Here is a 22,548-nt window from a genome sequence, read left to right on the forward strand (position 1 = left end):
CATCAATACTTCCATGAGGGAAACTATACATTTTGATGTCTCTTCTAAAAGCACTCTTCTTCAGCCTCTTTCCATGTCCTCAAGTATCATGTGTATCCTAAACCATTGGGTCATTCTGGTCCACTTTCTTCACTCCCTTATATGCTTCATATATTCTTTCCTTTCTTTCAATATTGGTAGATGTAACCTTTCCAATCTCTCTTCATATGTGAAGTCCCTTCCTGTGTGTGTGTGTGTGTGTGTGTGTGTGTGTGTGTGTGTGTGTGTGTGTGTGTGTGTGTGTGTGTGTGTGTGTGTGTGTGTATGTGTGTGTGTGTGTGTGTGTGTGTGTGTGTGTGTGTGTGTGTGTGTGTGTGTGTGTGTGTGTGTGTGTGTGTGTGTGTGTGTGTGTGTGTGTGTGTGTGTGTGTGTGTGAGGCATCAGCATGAAGGACTATTGATACTGGAATACTGCTCATCTTAATTTCTGGAATTTGGGATATATTGCAGATCTAAGGCTGGTGGAGGCTGTTCAGGGACAATGGACAAAGAACATGTAAAACAAAGAACACATGGATTACTTCCAAAGACTGAAAGCTTCAGATTTATACCCGGTTCACGGTTGACTGTTGCGCCACTTAAACATTTTCTTTTAGAATGTCAAGTTTATGAAAATATAAGAAATAAATTTAATTTCCAATCAATTTATCAAAACAAAGAAGAAATAACAGCAGAAACATTACTTTCAGTGATCAAAGAATCAAACATATAAAAGAGAAAAAAGGATACATAAAAACTATCTGGAAAATGAGATACAAATCAGCACAGAAATTGCAACATGACTTGAGAAACCAGCTAGTGGGAGCCGATGCCAAGGCTTATCCCACACCTACTACTGAACTCAACTGTCACATGATAAAGTATTGGCAAGTTCTTCATGGTCATTGCACTATTGCTCCTAAACATATGTTCTTTAACCCAACACTAGATACCACAAGAGGTCATCAGTACAAGAATGTTCAAGTGAGAATGGTTCTTCAATATCAGAAGAATTACACTTTGGAACTCTTCCCCAAAATAGTATTTGTTTCAAGGTATTCCTCTTTCTTCATCTTGGTGATCATCTTTATATTTTATATATTTATTTATTTTTTATTGTTATTATTGTAATTTTTATTTATTTATTTGTTTATTTATTTATTTATTTATTTATTTATTTATTCATTTATATTTTTATTATTATTATTATTATTATTATTATTATTATTATTATTATTATTATTATTATTATTATTATTATTTTCATTTTTATTTATTTATTTATTTTTTATTTTTTTGCTGCACATGATGCACTATCCTGTTAATTGTGAAAGATTAGTAAATAACATAAAATCAGAATTGCAATCAAACCTTTATTCCATTTTGCAGTGGTTATTCTCTTATCATACATTATCACATATTAATATTATAAACAACTACATAAAACATGAAAAAGTACTTAGCTAATATAAATGAGATGAGGTATAATACTAACAAAACAACACAATAATGGATGGGGTGGTGCGTAAGCAGAATGCTGCTTTCTCTGATTGGTTGATTGATTGATTGATACATTTATTGTTGCATTAATAATGAAATACAACAGAGGAGGAGGACAGACCTTGCCACCCACCCCCTGGGCAAAGAGTTAAGGGTAAAGTATCAAAAATATAAAAATATAGTATACATTACAAGAATATAAGTAAATAAATAAATACAGATATTGCACACCTTATTGCATAAATATCCTACGGTCTGGGAGCAAACGTAGGATATTCCTTGAGTATTTCCCTGAGAGTGGCTGAGTCTAAGAAATGGTCAATGAGGGTATACAAGTCATGTTGACCTTGCAGCCTAAATGTAGCAATGAGAGGACATTCCGTGACATAATGACGCAGAGCGCGTCCCCTTGGTGCAGCACACAACGCACAGCACTCACCAGGAGAAGCACTGACTTCCCAAAAGTATTTATAGCCTAATCTGAGCCTCATTGCCACCCTGTCATGTGATGCAGTGTGTCTCCCATAGGTGTAAGCACAGCTCTGGGAGGCACGCACATAGTGAAGAAGCCTACTGCCACTGCCCCTATGGCAACAAAGCTCCAACTGATCACTAATGCTACTATGTACTGGCAACAAAGCTCCAACTGATCACTAATGCTACTATGTACTGGCAACAAAGCTCCAACTGATCACTAATGCTACTATGTACTGGCAACAAAGTTCTAACTGATCACTAATGCTACTATGTACTGGCAACAAAGCTCCAACTGATCACTAATGCTACCATGTACTGGCAACAAAGCTCCAACTGATCACTAATGCTACTATGTACTGGCAACAAAGCTCCAACTGATCACTAATGCTACTATGTACTGGCAACAAAGCTCCAACTGATTACTAATGCTACTATGTACAAAGTCCTTCATGCTGCTCTTAACATAGCCCAGAGTGTACTCAGTTCCAGGGTCCACTGTGTTATCCTGAAAGGCACATTGAGCAAGACAGTCTGCCTTTTCATTAAGCAGGATGAGGGTATCCAGGTGAAGTGGACCGTGGCACCAGCACCTTCTAGGGTGTGGATGAGATCAAGACATTTATTAACTAGATCACAGTCCATGGGGGAGGTAGATTGGAGAGCATACAGTGCAGCCTGACTGTCAACAAAGAAGTATACATCCATACAGAGAGGCGCCACAATATGGAGTGTGGTGATTGGCAGAAATGCAGTCGCGGATGAGCGGCCCACATCCGGACCTGCTGCCATTGACTGAACCATCACAATAAACATGAATAGCCTGAATGTGGGGGTACTTGGATAATTTAGTCATGAACATGTCTTGCAGCACATGAGGGGGCCAGTCCCTCTTAGGGTGATGCAGTGAGTGAATATCAACAGTGACACGGTGAGGGTTCCAAACGGGTTGGAGCGGTGACATAACAACGTTAATACAGGCCTCGGCTATACCTACACTTGTAACAACTCCCAAGATCTTCCTGAGGTATGGAGTTGTAGGAGTCCGAGGATCACGATAACGGGGGGGTGGGCGTGTCAGTGATCCCTTCAGAGAGTCGGAGCCCGTGCATAGCATCCGACCAACAGTACGACAAGTAATTTCCTATATCCTACACATAATACTCGGCAGGTGCAGTTCAGCTCTGAGGACTGCAATCTGACCAGTCCTTATGCATCCCAAAATTATTCTCATGGCTTCATTCTGATCAAGCTCCAGGGGACGGAGCTGGGTGGCACTAAACTGTATTAAAAAAGGGGCTGTGTAATCAATGAGGGACTGTACAACAGATATATAGAACATCCTTAGGACTGGAATGCAAGCCCCCAGGCCCCTGTTTGCTAGTAGCCGAAGTGGCACTAGCCGTGGCAGACAGAGGTCTCGAACATAGTGTACAGCGTGGAGTGACTTCCTGAAACTCCGCTGTACACCCAAGTACTTGTGTGTATGAACTCTAGGGATGGGAACATTATTTACAGTGGGCGGTCGAGAGACCTTCCTTTTGGCTTGAAATTTGGTTTTACATTCATTAATTACAAGTCCCATTTGAACACACAATGCTGCTAGTTGTGACAGAGCTGACTGGAGAGTCCTGGGTGTGGGGCATTGGAGGAGTATGTCGTCAGCATAGATGAGGACCTGGGTGCCTTGCGGGAAGGAACAACGCGCAATTTTGTCCATTAAAACGTTGAAAAGCATTGGACTAAGGACTCCACCTTGTGGTGTTCCAAGCTCAAAGACTTCCTCAGAGGAGACTGCACCTTGAAACCAAACCTGTGCTGTTCTATTGTACAAATAGTCCCTGATCCATCCTAATAATCTATCTTTGACACCTTTGAGAATGAGTTCCTCCATAATAACATCTTTGTTGGCCCTGTCGAAGGCACCCTCGAGATCAACGAAAGCTCTGCAGGTAGCATCCTTATTTATCAGGCACTCAACAAAACAATGACCTGTGGAATGACCTTTTAGGAAGCCATGTACATTGCCAGAGAGTACATGGCCCACCTTATATATAAGCCTGTTCAATATTACCCATTCTATCACCTTACACAGACAGCTCTGTTATTGATATATAGTCCGAGTTGGCCACCTCTCTTCCTGCTGCTGTAAAAATGGTCTATGCCTAGTAAATGGAGTCATTATTAAAAGGGTGGGAATTTTGTATCACTTTCTTGAATATGTAAGGGAAAGAGATGATTTGGGCCCAAAGCAAAAAATCATGAAATAGCCATAAACTTAATATGTCTTTACTTATTAATAGCATTCGTAATTTTTAATGGCTAAAAAAGAAAATTTCCAAGTTTTAAAGGGGAGATTTAATATATAGGCAAAAACAGTACCCATTGCAAGACGGTTATATGAACTGGCAGCCATTGTTGATGTTTGCATTGCTTGCTGGGGCCAGGAGAATTCCACGATTACAGCTCAAATAGAAGATAATTACTGTCCCTGAGTATGTGTGAAGTGAGAGATGAAGTATACCTTACAGGCTAGTGGAGAATTATAAAAGAAACATGCCTTGGATATGAGAAAAGTCCAGTTATAGAGGTTCCCTCAGAGTCTTCGTCAATTCCAGAATGTTTAATTATATTTTATTTATTGTATTGTTGGAGGCGACTTGAAGGGCGCGGCGTAGTAGTGGAGTGACAGGCAAGGGCATTTAAAAACTACAGTACAGACGTATATTTCACCACCAGAGGACAGGACACAGTTACCTTAAGCCTCGGAAGTTCCCACAGAACACCCTAAGCTTGATATAGCTGTCACAACGAAAAGGAAAGAAACATAAGTGTGAATAAGAATACATAATACCATTCAGTAACGACTCCCAGCACCACCCCACAACGCTCAGACCAACACCACCCACACGCCACCACACCCACCTCCCTGCTGCCGTGACGCATTATTTAGCGCCTTGCTAAGAATCATCTTCCCCAAGTGGTTTAGTAATTCTAGATGCAAGGAAAGAAAAGGCAGGAAGATGATTATTGTTATTTTTTATCTCTATTTTCTTTGCAGGAGTGAGTGAGGCAGGATGAGTCTGATGGGTGCTTAGGCTGAGAGTCACGCCGCAGGGTCAGTGAGGGGTACGGCCGGCAGTATGGTGACTCCTACGGCGGCGGTAGGTACAGCTAAGGTGGTCATGTAAAAAAATCAAATAACCAGCAAAGGAAAGTAGAATAATTGCTTAAAAACTCAATAAATATGGTGAAAAGTAATGAGAGTTTTGGGAATAAGGTGGTAATCCTTGCCTAGTAATTTCCAGACACTGACTGCTTGTTTCTGGGCAGAGTGTGATGCCTTATCAAGTTGTTACCTACAGAATGAAGGGACCGCCACTGAGACTAATGAACAGAATTAATCTTAACCAAACGCAAACATCAAAAACACTAGTGCTGTTTCATCATTATCCAAAAAATAATCAAATAACCAGCAAGAAAAAAAAAAAAGGCTTAAAATCAACAAAATAAGACAAAAAAGTAAAGAAAATTCATAAAAGACAGCAGGAGATAATTTCTTTATGTTCAATGATTCAAAACTTCCCAAACCTTTTATTTATTATTATTATTATTATTATTATTATTATTATTATTATTATTATTATTATTATTATTATTATTATTATTAAGTCATTAAAAACCTCCTCCTTTTCAGGTCATCACAGGAGTACTCATGTGACAGGAGCAGCAGTTGGGGGGCGGTCACAGGGGAGGGGGCTGATGGCGAAACCATGGGAGGGGGAGATGGTGCCGGGGAGTGGCAGGGTGGCCGGCCTTATGCTGCAGGGGACGGCCACTGCTCCGGACATCATGGCGTATGGATAACCTGGAGTCCGAAGTGGCACTTAATATTCTCAATGCTGTGGTGACTAATGTAAGTCTGGAGGGGGAGTGGGGGGTGGCCTAGAGTGTGTTATGTAAGTGTGTGTGTGTGGGGGGCAGTCAGTGTTAGGGTGTTGACCAGTGTGGGTGTGGAGGTGGTGGTGTGTTGGGTGTTGGTGCCTTGGAGTGTGTTGCATAAAGGTTGGGGGTTAAGCTTGGTCTTTGTAGGTGATGTTATGGTAATTGTGGGTCTGTTTGATGATCTTATTTAAGTATCAAGGTATATTTTTTTATTCATTGATATTCTGTCTATTTGTTTATTTTTTTATTTAGTTTTATTTATTTATTTATTTATTCTTTTTTTCATTTTCACAACTTTAAAGAAGAAGTAAATGTTTTCTTGGTTTTTCTCAACAAACAAAAGCCAAAATGAAAATAGCATTGCATCACGATATATCCTGTTCATTATTACTTTTCAAACCATATCTTTGCATCAGCCTAAATGTTTCTGGTTTCCTTTCCTCTTGTGCATCTGTTTCCTTCTTTCCCTCTCCTCTCAGCTAACAGAGGTCGTCTTGCATAGGCTGGGTCAGGTTCCTTGGGTGTGTGGGTTGTAACTCTGTCTCCTCACAGAAAGAAGAGGCACAGTGGGCAAGACAGAGGGACTGGGAAGGCAGACAGAAGAGGAGGATGGACTGGGTGAGTAACAGCAGTACTAGTAGAAGTAGTAGTAGTGACAGTTTCATCATAGTAGAGATAGCAGTAAAATATCTAGTTGTGTTATTAGTAGTAGTAGTAATAATAGTAGAAGTAATACCAGTAGTAGAGGTGGCTTGGTCACAGTAGTAATGGTAATAGTAGTGATAGGAGGATGTTATTTAACTGTATAAAAGAAAGATTAAATCCATATATAAAACTTAATGGCAGGACCAGTAGGAGCAGTAGTAGTAGTATTAGGAACACCGTGGTCATAATAACAGAAGTAGAACCATAACAATTCACTATATAAAACAAAAAGCACCAAACTAATATAGCATCAACAACAGCAACAGTAGCAGAGGTAGTAGTAGTAATAGTAGCAGCAGTAGTAGTAGCAGTAACAACACTAACTCCAACACTTTACCAACAGGACGACCAGTACTATGGGTCTGGCTGCGGCATCCTACCCACCCCCCAGATGCCCCCACGTTAACTGCCCCGGCGCAACCCTAACATTGGCCCTGCACACTCCTGGGGTGTGGTGGGGGGCTTTGTACCAGGGCGGCCGGGGCGGGGGCAGGGTGGAGCAACAGGGCCGGGGTACAAGATGAAGAAAACGTTGCCGGCTAAGAAGAAAATAGGAGCTAAGGAGGTTTAGACAAGTGGTGGTGGTGGTGGTGGTGGTGCTGGTGGTGGTGTGAAACCGAGGATAAGACTGTATCATCAGTCTGATGATATTTGGAATATCAATTATTTAACTTTGCAACACCTGAGGACAAGACAGGAGCCAGGCAGGAGGGTCATAGGATGCCAGTTGGATGTGGTGAAGGATGTTTTTTGTCTGGGAAGGATAATGAGGAAGTGAAATTGAGTTGCTAATCTGTAGATAAAATGATAAAAGATGAATAAGTGAAATAAAAAAAAAAAATGTGGTGTTTTGGAATATATAGAACAGTGGGGCTTAGTGTGTGTGTATGTGTGTGTGTGCTGGGGGATGTATCTTTGTTAATTAGAAAGAATATAAGAGATGAATATAATGGTGGGAATATAAGAGATGAATATAATGGTGGGATATATAGCAATTTTTTTTAGTTCAGAAGAAATAAGTTTGGTTTGAGTTTATATATGAATGGGAAAAAAGCTAAAAGAGAGAGAGAGAGAGAGATTTATAATGAACTGGAATGTAAAGCAGTACAAAACTGTAAAAGAAAGGGATTGATGTTTAGTTTAGATTAATTTGTGTAAAGTAGAGTAAAAAAAAATAATGTGTTTTGAGTTGATGTATCAGTGTACCCTAGAAAATGGAGGAGAAATTATTGTTTCTTTAAATTTTATGTCATTGTAAACTAGAAAATATAAATATTTTTTTTTCATTTTCTAGATCATTATAAAATTGAAAAATAATATAGCAGTGGTGTTTATATATATATATATATATATATATATATATATATATATATATATATATATATATATATATATATATATATATATATATATATATATATATATATATATATATATATATATATATATATATATATTTTATGCCATTGTAAACTAAAAAAAATATAGAAGTAATGTGTTAGATTTTTTGGTTTGGTACATTAATTTCACGGTTCATCAGTTTATACTTCCTGTTGTCACCCTTGTCCTGTTCAGGGTGTGAGTGGGCCAAGACCTGCTACAACTCTTCTGCTTGTAATGCAAAAGAAAGTGGCAGTTTTTACTCTTGATTTCCACCCCAAGGTATTAGTCGCTGTATTTGTTGAGGATTTCCACCCCAAAAGTTAAAAATATTAGTCGCTGTATTTGTTGAGGTTCATGTGTGTGTGTGTGTGTGTGTGTGTGTGTGTGTGTGTGTGTGTGTGTGTGTGTGTGTGTGTGTGTGTGTGTGTGTGTGTGTGAGGGATTTGTACTTCATTCAAGCATCTTTTATTTTCACTACTGTTGATATCTTGTTCACTACTGGAAGATTAGTACTAAGATGTGATTCTTGTTATTTTTAAGGATATTATTGCAATGGTTTTTGTATGATTGCATCTCATTCCTGTTGTACTTTAGAGAGAGAGAGAGAGAGAGAGAGAGAGAGAGAGAGAGAGAGAGAGAGAGAGAGAGAGAGAGAGAGAGAGAGAGAACAAGCCCCATTGCTCAAACTAATGATAAAAAAAAAACTCAACCATTCCAAAAAGTATAAATATATTAGTTTTGTGAGTAGAATTTGCCAGAAAGGAAATTTGAAATACATGAGTGTGTGGGAGAGGCAAAGAATATGTAGGGCAGCAGATTAGTGTGTGAAGGATGTGTAGGAGAGGCTGAGGATATCCTGTACACTGTGTGAGGATGGTTAAGGATGATATGGAAGGAAGGTAGTGTGTGAAGGATGCATTAGGTAGGATGTGTAGGAGTGGGTACAATGTGTTTAGAATGATATGTATGTTACAGGAGGTAAGGATGTGCATTTTCACCACAAGTATGTGTACAGATTGGTGTTGACACAGTAGGAAGCTTTGATTAATTAAGCTGGACCATCATTCCTTGTGTTGTCTTAAGAAATGTATGCAAACTTACTGGAAACTCTCTCTCCTTCAGTGTTCATTAGTGTATTTATCAGCTTTTGGGGTCAAGATGTCACTGTTTATTTATTTATTTATTTTTTATTATTTTGTTTGTCTTATTTTTTTTTTCTTTGTGTTGGACAGTTTACGAGTCAGTTCCAGTTTTTGTGACAGTGGATGTGGTTTCTTTCTGTGATGCTTGTCCTTGCCATGCCTTCCTTCCCAGTGACTACCATGTGTAGGCCTGATGGCTCCTTGCAGCTTCCCTTTTGTACGTCCTTATGTTACTCCACACTCGGCATCTCCATGTGTTGACTGTTTTTCTTTTTTTGTGTCTTCCTCCATATAAAAAATAACACACACATTCACACACACACACACACTTCAAGTATTCTCAGATATTCAGCATTCATTCTTATCTTGCCTTTCTTCACACACTCACAGCAAGGGCTAGTGCAAGAAACTAATAGGCCTACGCGCGGTGGTCCATATTTCAAACATGCCTGCGTATTTCCACCTATCATCCCTGTCCATAAATTCGTATAATCTCTTAAAACTACCTAATGACTCAGCGCTAACAAACTGGTTCGTTTGTCTCCACCGTGTGGATTAATATATTCCTTAACTATCTCGTTGTATTAAACTGCTTGTAATGGTTGACGTATTCTGGTCTGTATCCTTCATTTGTATCTTGTTTGTATTTTTGTGTTCTTAAGCACTTCATCTCAAAATAATGGCAAAGATAGTTAGTCTTTGCCATGCGGATAAAATATTTCCTCAAACTACCTCGTTAAATTAATCTGCTTGTAATTGTTGATGTATTCTGGTTTGTGTTCTCCATTTGTATCTTGTTCGTATTGTTAAGCTCTTTGTTCTTTCACCAGGACTGTTAACAAATGCTACAGAGGTGATTGGTCAGGTTCTCATGGGTGTTCTCATTAATGACGCAGGATCCTCACCAAACCATCACTGAGTCATGATAGTGCCATTATCACTTCGTTGACTTTCACTACAGGCTGTAAAACTATCACCCAAGGAAACACACTTGTAAATCCCTAACAGTTTGTACTATACCCTGCTAAAACATTCGTAAAACCACGATAACTTCCAGTAAATCAAAGGAAATTGCCACTAAACCATGAAAATACCCTTGCAAAACTCGTCACCTCACTAATCATAATTTCAATCACTAAAGTCACGAAAACATCCTTGGAAAACCAAATAACTTTAGCTCGGGTTTGTTAAAAGTAGTGGAGGTATTTTCTTTTCTTCCCTTTTGTTGCCTCAGCCCGGTGTCCCTCTGATATGAAAAAAAAAAACAACAAGACATTGAAGCGTTCGAGATAGCGAGAAAGTTACGAAGCTTCAGCAGACGTGAACTAATGCCTGGCTCTAGCCGCGTCGCTCTCTCTACCTCCGTCTGCCGCCCAGGTAAGGTCAGTGTTGTTTTGTGATTATTCTGTTTGCTAGTGGATAATGGTGTGTTCTTGGTGGTTGTGTTGTGTTGTGGTGGGCTTGATGTATCTGCAAGAGCTGGGTGATGGCGAGGAAAGGTGAAAATGAAAGTATAATGAATCCAGCTTTATTGGTGCTCCGTGTTTGATGTTCTTGTCCCTCATTTGTCGCGTTGACAGTCGACAGGTGCGTGACAATCTCCTAGCGTCATACTGTAACGCTCTGCTGATTCAGGACATGTCAGGTCTCTCCGGGGTTGAAGTGGCAGCAGCAGGAACATGAACACCCAACACTGAGTACAAAGTTATCCTGTGTTCAGTGTAATTACCTTCAGATCATTCACTTTCCCTCGCCCTCCTTGCCCTGCTCTTCAGTGACATGACACTCCCACGACACACGGAGCCACTACCAGGTGACCTGTAATCTTTTAACGAGGTGTAATATTTTAATGGTGTAATCTTTTAACTTGTAACGGCTCGTTTATTGTAATGAGCATTTGGAGTTATAGAAAGCTCAGTATTGAGGTGTTTGTATTGGTCCTTGTGTAACTGATTGGTATTCAGGCGTCTTGCATTTTCGTCATTTTGGATTTAGGTTAGCGTAAAATTAATATTTTTGTACAAATGTGTCGAGTGACGACCTAGTTTGTTTGCGTCGCTTAATTGAAGTCTCTACTGTCTGTACTCATTGATTTATTTACTAATTGATTGTGCTAAGAGTATTTACTGTTAGGTCATCCCAGCCACGTGCCGCCGCCTCGCTCCGCTGCTTCACAAGGCGCTCCACGCGTGCCACAGCCAGCCGGCGCTCCCTATTGGCGGCCTGAAGACCCACGCACCCCAGCAACAAGGTGAAGGCTGTGCTCTGGCAGGTCGCTCCAGCTTGCCATCATAGGTGCTAGCCTGCCCTGAGCGCCCTCCTCTCTGCTTGTGACGCGCCGGGGGCGTCTGGCTGGGTGAGTGGCTCAATTCAAACAGTTTCAATTGAACGTTGTTCTCGGTTAAGAACTTTTTTAAATCGTTTAATTCTGATGTTTGGTTATCAAATAGTAAAAATCCGTCTTTTTAAATTGGTTTGTTTCCAGTTCAAATCCACCTCGTCTGTCCTGCACAGATGAGTGGTGACGCTGCAGTGACCTCGCAGACTGGCGGCGGCACTCCCCTGCAATACGTCCCCTGCATTGCTGTAACAAAGCAGCCGTGTGAGCGACTCGTGGGCTGGGGCGCCGCCGGTTAATGATGTACGAGAGGCTCCCAAATATATATTATTTTTAGTTAATTTTTTTTTTTAAATAAAAAAAATAGTTAATATAAAAAAGTTTTTAATATTAATATAAAAAAAATATATGTATAGTTTTTATTTAATAAAAACTAAGTTTGCTCATATCTGAAAATGGTCGTGGTGTTTCTCCGGAGAGTCTTCGAGGTATTTTGTAAGCGAAACGAGTAACTGCACGTTTTGAGTAAAAATGGTTTTGTTGAAAAGTTTAAGCTTCCACACTCTGGCACTCGCCAACCTCTGTATCCACTCCCCACAGCTGGCATCGTATTCACATCCAGGAAAGGGAAACGAACACTATTATTGTATTTTGTATATATGCATAAGGAACATTATTGCATTTTATATATATATGCATAAAGATAATTATTGCATAATATATCTAATTTCACACAATTATAGCCTCCTATCTACATAATGTACAGGCCCCCTATGCAGGGTGAGAGGAACTAAGGGGGGCGGGAATGGACGCGAAAACCAAGATGCCTTGATGTTGATGGGTTTATCGCAGGCGATGAGGTGAAGCAGAGGCAGCAGCAGGGCGGAGGCGAGGCCAGCTCCGGCAACACCGCCCTTGAGATCCCACGGGGTGTTGGCTGCAAAAGAAAAAACCTGATAAGAAACCTCTGCAAAGGGATTGGGGATATGTTCTGCAAAGGAACATTTGAGATGCCTAAAGGAAACCTCTGCAAAGGGATTGGGGATATGTTCTGCAAAAGAACATTTGAGATACCAAAAGGAAACCTCTGCAAAGGGATTGGGGATGTGCTCTGCAAAGGAACATTTGAGATGCCTAAAGGAAACAAACGCTGAGCAAACAGCCTAAACCTCTGAACTAAATACCCAAACACCACCCATATCCCCTGCCACCACCCTCCTACTTTCCCTCCCTTTCATTTCCTTTTTCCTTTTTCTCCTTCCCTTCCATTTTCTTGCCCTTCCTCCCCCCAACTGCCATACTCACCTCCCCTCCCCTCCCCTTTCCAGTGCTCCCATCTACCCTTACACCTTGTACTCTCCTCTCCCTTCCCATCCCCAAGACTCGCTCTTATACTCCTCCAGCAGTGTCTCCTCCTCCAGGCTCCCGCAGGTCCTGTAGGGCAGCTTCTTGGGGCGGTCCGGGTCAGGACACGCCCCTGATGATGATGGTGGGGGGGTCCAGATTGCGGCCAGCCAGCACGCGGGATAAGTCCAGCTCAAGACGACCTGCGCTGGGGCCTGCGTCAGGAGAGGAGAAAGGTGAGGGGAAGGCGTGTGTGAGGGTGTATGGGAGGGGAAGGTGTGTGTGAGGAGGTATGGGAGGAAGGAAAATGAGTAAACTAAATGAAAGGAAACTTTATTAATGTGATGCAATTATGAAGTAAAAGGAGGAGAGAAGTTGATGAGATGATGATGAGAGGAAGAGATGGAATGAGGGGAGACTGAGAATAGCGACACAAATGAGGACTCAGCGTGACCGATGAGATGAAACAAGGAGAGGGACAAAAGAGGAAGAAAGACTTAAATATGACTGATAAGGAGAGGTATGAAAGAGAGAAAAAAAATAGACGAAAGGAAGTGATTGGATGAGAAATGAGAGAAAGGAAACGATAGACGAAGGGAGATAGAAATGAGAAACATGAAAAAGGAAAAGAAAAAAATAGGCTAAAAGGCTGAAATGAGAAACAAATGAATGAGGGAAAAGTAAAATATAAAAGAATGAATTATCGGAATATATAAAAAAAGGAATATTGAAAGAAGATAATCAAAGAAAACTGACCAATAAACGAACTGAAGGACTGACTAAAGAAAACAAAAATCTCTTATTCCCTCCCTCCACTACCCCACCCACTCACTCACCCATGAAGTGCACCACGAAGGTCACGCACTGCTGGTCACTGGACAAGGTCACCGTCTGGAGATCAGCTGCTAGGAACCACTTGGACGCCCCTAACACCTCGCGCATGTCCATCATGAAGGTAGGCCTGGAGGAGGAGGAGGAGGAAAAGGTAAATGAAAGGGAATAAGGTGGAAGAGGAAGAAGGTGAAGAAAGGAGGGAGAAAAATATGGGAGATGAGAAAAGGTGACATTTTTTATCTATCTATCCATCTATTTATCTATACATCTATCTATCTATCTGTGTCTCCCACCTTATCTAGCTTATCTATCTATACATCTATCTATCTATTATCTGTCTACCACCTTACCTAGCTAACATCAGTATTGCTGTAACTCTCTCTCTCTCTCTCTCTCTCTCTCTCTCTCTCTCTCTCTTTAATCCTTCTTTCTCTCTTTTCCTTTCACTGTTTTCCTCATTTCCTTCCTTCTCTCTATGAAGTATGGATTCCACGTGTAACCCGCCGTACACACCTGGACTGGAAGAATTTCACACCTGCGTCCACACCTACAGGGTTTACGTACACGGACCAATTGTGCTGCCGCGTCTGGACACGTGCACAGACTCAATGCGTACATGATTGTTTCGTCAAAACCGCTGGGTAGAGAAGGTCGAACGTTGCATTCAACTTATTTTACTAAGTCGATCCAACCTGAGAACAATTACCTAACTAACACAACATCACAGAGCATAACACCACAAATTCAAAGTATCCAAACTCATACAATGCTAAATGTTCAGCCATCAAACTAGAAAGTTCACAAAAATTATCTAACCTAAACAAATATTCACTTATAATATTGACCAAGCTGCGGTAAATAGCCCACAGTCCTGGGCACATCACACAGGCATGGTACACAGCTTCCCCGCAAGCTCAGCGCCTGGCACAACGTGTTAACACACACACACACACACACACGCAGCAGACCACCCACAGCTGCGAACAACAATCAAACAAATTTTCACGGAACGGCTGGAGCAGTACCAAACACGTATCCGCATCTGCCGTATGGAACAAAACAATACAACCTACAAATCACGTGTCTGTATTGCACCTGTACACAAAGCTCCACTTTACATGACATACCAAGGAACAGCAGGGAACCAGCATGGGCCATGTCACACGGCCGCCACACCACACTCACCCTGGCGGAAGCAGCCACTACAGACAACTGACCTGCGTGGCGGCTGCTGGGTGCTGGCTGCTGGCGCCGGGGTGAAGTAAGAAACAAACAAAACGCGACATGCGCACTGCAAACAGTAATATTAACAAAAAGTAATCAAAAGTAAGTAACAATAATACACAAACTAAATTTCGTGATATTTTTACGAAACAGTGATCAAACACGTACACGCACATACGTACACATAAACGTACGTATTTTGTTTCATTGAATAAGAAAATAAAATAAATAGCTGGATAAATGGATAATATGAAGGATAACAAACACTGAATGAAAGTACAAGGAAATAAGAAAAAAAAATGCGAGGATAAGAAAGTGGAAACATGAACGTAAATTTGAGGTGATAGAGAGGGAAGTGAATTGTGAAAGGCGACATGAATAAGGTGACGAAGTTCAATAAAGGAGGTAACAAGAGAGGTAACAGAAAATTAAAGAAAAGATAAATAACAAAAAAAGAAGAGAAAAAAATGGTTAAAATAGAAACAAAACATAACAAAAATATAATCGAAAAATAACAAAGACATCTCCCTTAAAAAAAGAAAGAAAGAAAGAAAGAGAGTTGCTTCTTCTGCTGCTGCTACTAATACAATAATAATAATAATAATAATAATAATAATAATAATAATAATTCTCTCTCTCTCTCTCTCTCTCTCTCTCTCTCTCTCTCTCTCTCTCTCTCTCTCTCGTTTTATCTCCTCTTTTCGTCTTCCTTCTTCTCTTTCAACTACTAGCACTACTACTACTACTACTACTACTACTACTACTACTACTACTACTACTACTACTACTACTACCACCACCACTACACAAATACAATTGTAAGTATTGCTTAATACCACCACTATCACCACCACTACTACCACTATTAATACTGCTGCTGCTGCTGCTGCTGCTGCTGCTGCTGGCACCTCTCTGCTAATAGTGCTAATACCACAACCACTTCCCCTCTCTCCTATTGCCACAGATTTCAGAGCGCTAGGCAGGCATTCCGACTCTCTCTCTCTCTCTCTCTCTCTCTCTCTCTCTCTCTCTCTCTCTCTGTGTGTGTGTATTTATTATTCGCATTTTCTTCTATATTGTTTTAAGTCTTCCTTCTTGTTATTCTTATTCTCCTCCTCCTTTTCCTTCTCTTATTTGATTACACACTTTTCTATTTCTTTCGTAATTTTCCTTCTCCTCCTCCTCCTCTTCCCCATTCTCTTCCTCTTCCTGTTCCTCCTCTTCTTCTTCTCTTCTCTTGTTCCATCTCTTCTCCTTTTCCTCCATAGTTAATTCTTTTCGATGCTTTTTTCTTATCTTTCTTCCTTCCCTCCTTCCTTATTTCCTTCCTTCCTTCCTTCCTTCTTTTATTACTTCCTTTCTTTCTTTCTTTCTTTCTTTCTTCCTATCTCTCCGGCGAAATTTAACCTCATTGTTGCAGCGCTAAAGTCAGTACTCTCTCTCTCTCTCTCTCTCTCTCTCTCTCTCTCTCTCTCTCTCTCTCTCTCTCTCTCTCTCTCTCTCTCTGTGTGTGCTTCATCTCCATAGAAATCACCGTTAAGTGCGAACATAAAGATTTGGGGAATTAAAACACAATTAAGTAAGACTCGGGAATCTTCTTATCTTAACTTTTCACTTAATCCCCAAATGAGAGAGAGAGAGAGAGAGAGAGAGAGAGAGAGAGAGAGAGAGAGAGAGAGATTAGATAGATTAGCAAACGAATTAACTTATATACAAACAGACAGACAGACAGACAGGCAGACAAACAAAGACAAAGGACAGGTGATGAACAGGAAGGAAACAAAAATAGAAAGGAAGAAACAATTAAGAGAACAAGAAGAGAAGACATATAAAAAAAAAAAAAAAAAAACAGACAAGCAAAGGAAACACCTGAGAGACATGTACACACCGAATGACAGACAGACAACCAGACACACAGACAGATTAAGACCTGCTGCATAAATGAATAACACACGACAAAATAAACCAAATAAAGAAGGTAAACTATCGCACTTCAGGATGGAAATTAAAGAAGAGCTCTCTCTCTCTCTCTCTCTCTCTCTCTCTCTCTCTCTCTCTCTCTCTCTCTCTCTCTCTCTCTCTTTTGTACACCAATCAATACATAGTTAAAGAGAATGTTACAAAATATTTTTACATATAATGTATCACTTTACAGGCTAAAGGGAACATTTTTAGTGTTTCCTATCTAAAAGCCTAACTCTAAATGTTACTAACAATTGTTACTCTGGTGCTTATGGCAACCAGACGTTCACACATTCCTTGAATTGCTGCAGATTCATTTCACTGAAGTCTATCTGTGCAGCAATTAAGGTGTTCCATAGTTTACCATAATGATGGACGTACTGGCGTTGATGGTGCCAAGTACGGCATCGACACTGAAATAATTCAGCAGGCATTAAAGTGACAGCCCGGGTGGTCACTTGTGCCCGCCGCAGGGGCTGGCGGAGAGCTTGGAGATGCGGGATTCGCTGTTGCTGTATTTTGTACATCACAGCGAGGCCCGCTACGTCCCTGCGATGTTGAAGGGAGTGGAGCTTTGGCTTATTTCTGCCTCCACTGTCCTTTATGAGCCTCACTGCCCGAGCCTGTACCCTGTCCAGGAGGGAAAGATGCCTGCTCGCCGCTCCTCCCCAAGCAAGGCACGAGTACTCCAGGGAGGAACGAACTTGAGCCTTGTACAAGATCTCCAGGCCTTTGTCGTCAAGGAGCCTCCTGAGTGACGCCAGCTTACCCGAGGCCTCCCTGGCTAGACGCTCTATGTGGGGCCTGAAGGTCAGCGCGGAGTCATATGTGACCCCCAGTACATCCATCTCGTCTTGCCGCCGTATAGCTTGCCCCTCAAGGCTGAGTTGGAGGGGCGTCCTCGACCTTGAGATGATTGACATCTGTGTTTTGTTTGGGGCAAATTTTACTTGCCACTTGCTGCCCCACGACACAATGCGGTTCAGGGTGACGTTCATGTGGTCGGCCGTGTCAGTCTCCTCCCCTGGGCTGTAGCTCTGAGCCAGCGTGAGGTCATCAGCATAATCTCTTACACTGGGGATTAAGTGCAGGAGGTCGTTTATGTAGATGTTCCAGAGCAGGAGGCCTAGAAAGCTTCCCTGAGGAACACCTGATCTTACTGCATGCTGTTCAGACTCCTGGCCATCAATGACCACTTTGAGATTCTTCTCTCTCAAGTAATCACCAAACAGCAACAAGAGGGGCCCATCCACACCTGCTGCACGGAGCTTTGCAAGGAGACCTGCATGCCACACCTTGTCAAAGGCCCCTTCGATGTCAAGGGCAACAACTGCAGTGGCCTTCCCTGCGTCCAGAGCAGCACTCCACTCCGAGGTGAGCAGCAGGTGCAGGTCAGCGGCCGATCTGCCCGGCCTGAACCCAAACTGCCGGCCACACAGTAGGTGGTGCTTCTCAAGGTGCTCTGTGACTCTTGAGGCCACTATGGACTCGAACACCTTGCTGAGCACAGGCAGCAGGGACACCGGACGATAGTTTTTAGCCACTGTTTTTTTTTCATTTTTCTTGTGTACTGGCACAACACTAGCCACTTTCCAGATACTTGGCCACCTGCTGGTCCGTAAGCACTGGTTGAATATCGTAGAGAGTGGGCGAGCCAGCTCATCAGCACACTGGCGAAGAAAGTGTGGGCTAACGTTATCAGAACCCACTGCTTTTGTCACGTCAAGTTTTGAAAGCACTGCCTTCACTTCCACTTCACTCGTTGTGGCAAATGATAATTTTTCTTTCACTATGTTTGGTAGTGAGGGTGGAGGTCTTTTAGGGTCGGAGACGCACATCTTATCAGTGAAGTGCTTGGCAAGGAGGTTTGCTTTATCTCGGGCAGACTGCGCTATTGTACCGTCATCCCGGTGGAGGGGAGGAATGGTGTTCCCCCTAGACACACCTTGTTGCTCCTTAACAAGACTCCACCAGCGTTTGGACCCCACCTGGCCTCCCCGCAGCTTCCTCTTGAGATCTGTCACCCATTGGTTAGAAGCCCAGCCTTGAGTAGCCCTCATGTGGTTGGTTGCCTCCCTGTGTCGCTGTCTGTTCTAGGCTGTGGGATGCCTCTTAAAGGCGAGCCAGGCATGGTACTTTGCGTCGGAGGCAGCTCGACATTCTGGCCCAAACCAGGGTTGGTCTGATCCCTTGGCTTGGTGTGTGGAGTGGGGCACCCAGCGGTCCTGCAGGGTGTGAAGCAGCTCGGTGAACTGCCCCACCTGCTGGTCAGTGTCTCCACATAACACATCATCTCAGTCAGTAGTTTTGAGGGAGGCTCGCATAGCCTGCCAATTTGCCTTCTCCCACCTCCACAGAGTTCGAGTGTAGCACTCCTCACGCGGCCTCTTGAAACTAATCCTTGTGAGGACTGCCACATGGTCCGAAGTGCCTACAAAGTCTAGGGAAGAACACTGTATGGTATCGGAGGGAAGGTCGGTCACGACTGGATCGAGGGATGATCCAGAGCGGTGGGTGGGAAAGGTGACATGGTTGTGCAAGTCGTGCACAACCATGAGTGTGTTAAATGCTTCGCGCACTGTGTTTTGGTGTAAATCACCAATAATTATCTCATTTTCACACTTATTTGGTACCATCATTGCGTCTATATTCACTGTCAGGTAGTCAATGAGTAAAGTGCCCTGTGACGGGGGGCGATAACACCCAACACACAATAAACCTTTCCCGTTTGTCTGTCTGTGACTTTTAACACTAGTAATTCAAGCTCCTCGGGCACAGGATTGGCCGGTTCAATGACCTTAACATTGAGCGTTTCTTTGTAACAGAAGGCCACACCTCCATCTTAGGTCGATCGGTCCTTTCTTTGCCAGGCTCTCTCTCTCTCTCTCTCTCTCTCTCTCTCTCTCTCTCTCTCTCTCTCTCTCTCTCTCTCTCTCTCATCATTCCTTCTTTCTCCTCCTTTCTGTTTTCATCTCGAGACTTTCCTTCTATTTATTCATTCATTGTTTGCTCGTCTTAGTTCCTTCCTTATTTCCATCACATCACTCCTTTCTCTTCCTCTCTATCTCGCTCCCTTTCATCCTACGTTTTTCTCCTATTTTTTCTCCCTCTCCTTCCATTTCATCTCTTTCTCTCGTCCCTTGTTTTGTTATTTCTCCATCTTCTGTTATCAAGCTCTCCCTTCTTTCCTCTCTCTCTCTCTTTCTCTTCCTCTCTTAATCTTTTGCCTTATTCTTCGTCTCTCTCTCTCTCTCTCTCTCTCTCTCTCTCTCTCTCTCTCTCTCTCTCTCTCTCTGCCTTTCTTTCCTTATTTCTCATTTGCTTATCTTTCTTCCATTTTTCCTTACCTTTCCATTTCTTTCTTGCCTTCATCTATCACTTTCTTTTCTCTATTCTTCTCTCTTCTATCCCTCATTTACTCCGTCTTTCCTTCCTTCTATTCCTCCCTCAATCCTTCTCCTTCTCTTCCTTCTTTTATTCTTCTCTCTTCCATCTCTTCTCTGCTTCCTACTTCTTTGATTCCCTTTGTCCTTTCTACCCTTCCTTTCTTTATTGTTCCCTTCTTTATCCCTCCCCATTCCTTCCTTTTCCTTCTCTACCTCTCTTCTCCCTCAATCGTTTCCTATTTCATACCTCCCTCTCTCCACCTTCCCTTCTCTCCATTCCCCTCATCCCTTACCAAGCTATACTCCCTCTCTCACTCTCTCTCCATTTCCCCATTTCCCTCCCTCTTCCCCCTTCTCCCATTCCTTATACACTTACACCATCCCTCCCTCCTCCCTCCCCTCCATCCTTTGCCAATCCGCGTATACATTCCCTCCCTCCCTCCTTCCATCCTTCCCGCCTTCCATCCCTCCCCATCCCCCCTCCCCCCTCTCCCAGGACATTAAACCTTCCCCTTCTTAATTAGCTTCGGAATGCCAGTTCGAAGCTTCATTTAAAAATTTTCATAACGAAGCAGCTGGTCGAGGCTTCAAACCCAGGAAAGACCTCTCTCTCTCTCTCTCTCTCTCTCTCTCTCTCTTAACCCCAACAATACTTATGGTACAAGTCCTCATCATAACAACAATGACTGCGTATATCAATAACAATAGTAGTAGTAGTAGTAGTAAGAGAGAAGCACCCTGCCAACATGTATATCCTAAGAGAATAAATTAAAAAAAAAAGCAATTTATCTTTATACCTTGAGATGAAGTTGCCAGCAGGAGGAAGAGCAGCAGAGACGAACTCATCATAGGCGGGTGTTGGCGCCGGGAGGAGGAGGGAGAGGAGGAGGAGGGAGGAAGATGAGAAACTTGCAGAGGAAGAAAGAAGATGAGAAGAGGGCGATGTCCCCTTTTCATGACTGACAACGAAGCCAAGAGAGAGAGAGAGAGAGAGAGAGAGAGAGAGAGAGAGAGAGAGAGAGAGAGAGTAAACCTTCCCAGCGGCAGCAGCATGCACCACCACCACCACCACCGCCACCTTCACTATCACTGCCTGTCGTCTCCTCGCAACTTTACCAGCGGAAGGACAGTCAACCTAACTACACGTCAAGTTTGTTTCTCTCAGAGAGACTCCCTCGCCTCGCCAGACATGTTTTCCTGAGTACATTGCACGTAGGGAGGTGGCAGAGGACCCAAGATGCCCTGCTTGCTCCAACGCGCTGCTCGCTATCTTCACTACTGGTCTCCTGCGAGGGACTGAGTGGTAAACATGATCTTGGCGCTTGTGCCTTTCGTCTTTCGTGGTCATCAGGGTCTCTGGGGCAAATTTATGGGTGTTTTATTTTTCGATTTTTTGCTGTTCTAGACAGGGTGGAATCAAAAGCTTTTCGTCTCATCAACTCCTCTCCTCTAACTGACTGTCTTCAGCCTCTCTCTCACCGCCGCAATGTTGCATCTCTAGCTGTCTTCTACCGCTATTTTCATGCTAACTGCTCTTCTGATCTTGCTAACTGCATGCCTCCCCTCCTTCCGCGGCCTCGCTGCACAAGACTTTCTTCTTTCTCTCACTCCTATTCTGTCCACCTCTCTAACGCAAGAGTTAACCAGTATTCTCAATCATTCATCCCTTTCTCTGGTAAACTCTGGAACTCCTTGCCTGCTTCTGTATTTCCACCTTCCTATGACTTGAATTCCTTCAAGAGGGAGGTTTCAAGACACTTATCCACCAATTTTTGACCACTGCTTTGACCCTTTTAGGGACTGGCATTTCAGTGGGCATTTTTTTTATTAGATTTTTGTTGCCCTTGGCCAGTATCCTTCCTACATAAAAAAAAAAAAAAAAAAAAAAAAAAAGGGTTTTTGGGTTCTTATATTGTTTTTTTTTTCTTGGTTTTCGTGTTTTTTTTCTTTCAGTCTTGTTTTTTTTTTTATCCGTTTTTTCGTGTGTTTTTGTGCGTCTTTTTTGTTTTCTTTGGGTGTTTTTTTTTCTTTGTTTTTTTTTCTGAATTACCGGTGTCTTTTTTTGTCTTTTTCAGGACAACTTTTTCTTTTCTTTTCTTTTTCTTCATTAAAGTTCTGTTACATTTATGTTTTTTACAGGTTTCTTTTCTCTTAATTTTCTTTTTTTTCTGATTTCGTAGTTATCACATCTTTTTTTTCCTAATTAGTCAAAAAAGCTTATAATATTTTTTTTTTTATTTTTTTTTTTCTCCGTTTCTTTGTACAACCATCTTAATCTTTCTTGTTTTCTATTC

General features: G+C 42.1%; 3 long non-coding RNA genes across 8 annotated transcripts; 2 read left to right on the plus strand and 1 right to left on the minus strand.

Annotated features, from left to right (window-relative positions):
* Positions 1–446: 446 nt before the first annotated feature.
* LOC135097539 (uncharacterized) lies at positions 447–7,965 on the plus strand. 3 transcript variants are annotated; one of them, XR_010265788.1, is made up of 5 exons: positions 447–1,072; positions 5,053–5,159; positions 5,689–5,907; positions 6,489–6,554; positions 6,985–7,965. It is a non-coding gene; the product is annotated as an uncharacterized LOC135097539 (long non-coding RNA). The 3 variants fall into 3 exon arrangements; XR_010265787.1 differs by lacking the exon at positions 447–1,072 and adding an exon at positions 4,378–4,486; XR_010265786.1 differs by lacking the exon at positions 447–1,072 and adding an exon at positions 4,379–4,486 and having other exon boundaries at positions 5,053–5,155.
* A 2,442-nt stretch (positions 7,966–10,407) lies between these two features.
* LOC135097534 (uncharacterized) lies at positions 10,408–11,960 on the plus strand. 3 transcript variants are annotated; one of them, XR_010265771.1, is made up of 3 exons: positions 10,408–10,548; positions 11,300–11,522; positions 11,681–11,960. It is a non-coding gene; the product is annotated as an uncharacterized LOC135097534 (long non-coding RNA). The 3 variants fall into 3 exon arrangements; XR_010265773.1 differs by having other exon boundaries at positions 10,513–10,543; XR_010265772.1 differs by lacking the exon at positions 10,408–10,548 and adding an exon at positions 10,716–10,979.
* A 183-nt stretch (positions 11,961–12,143) lies between these two features.
* Positions 12,144–14,947, minus strand: LOC135097535 (uncharacterized). Of its 2 annotated transcripts, XR_010265775.1 has the most exons (4): positions 14,810–14,947; positions 13,685–13,809; positions 12,900–13,063; positions 12,144–12,441 (listed from the first exon to the last, which is right to left on the minus strand). It is a non-coding gene; the product is annotated as an uncharacterized LOC135097535 (long non-coding RNA). The 2 variants fall into 2 exon arrangements; XR_010265774.1 differs by having other exon boundaries at positions 12,144–13,063.
* Between the last annotated feature and the right edge of the window lie 7,601 nt (positions 14,948–22,548).

Source organism: Scylla paramamosain, unplaced genomic scaffold, assembly GCF_035594125.1.
Source record: "Scylla paramamosain isolate STU-SP2022 unplaced genomic scaffold, ASM3559412v1 Contig24, whole genome shotgun sequence".
Classification (NCBI taxonomy): domain Eukaryota; kingdom Metazoa; phylum Arthropoda; class Malacostraca; order Decapoda; family Portunidae; genus Scylla; species Scylla paramamosain.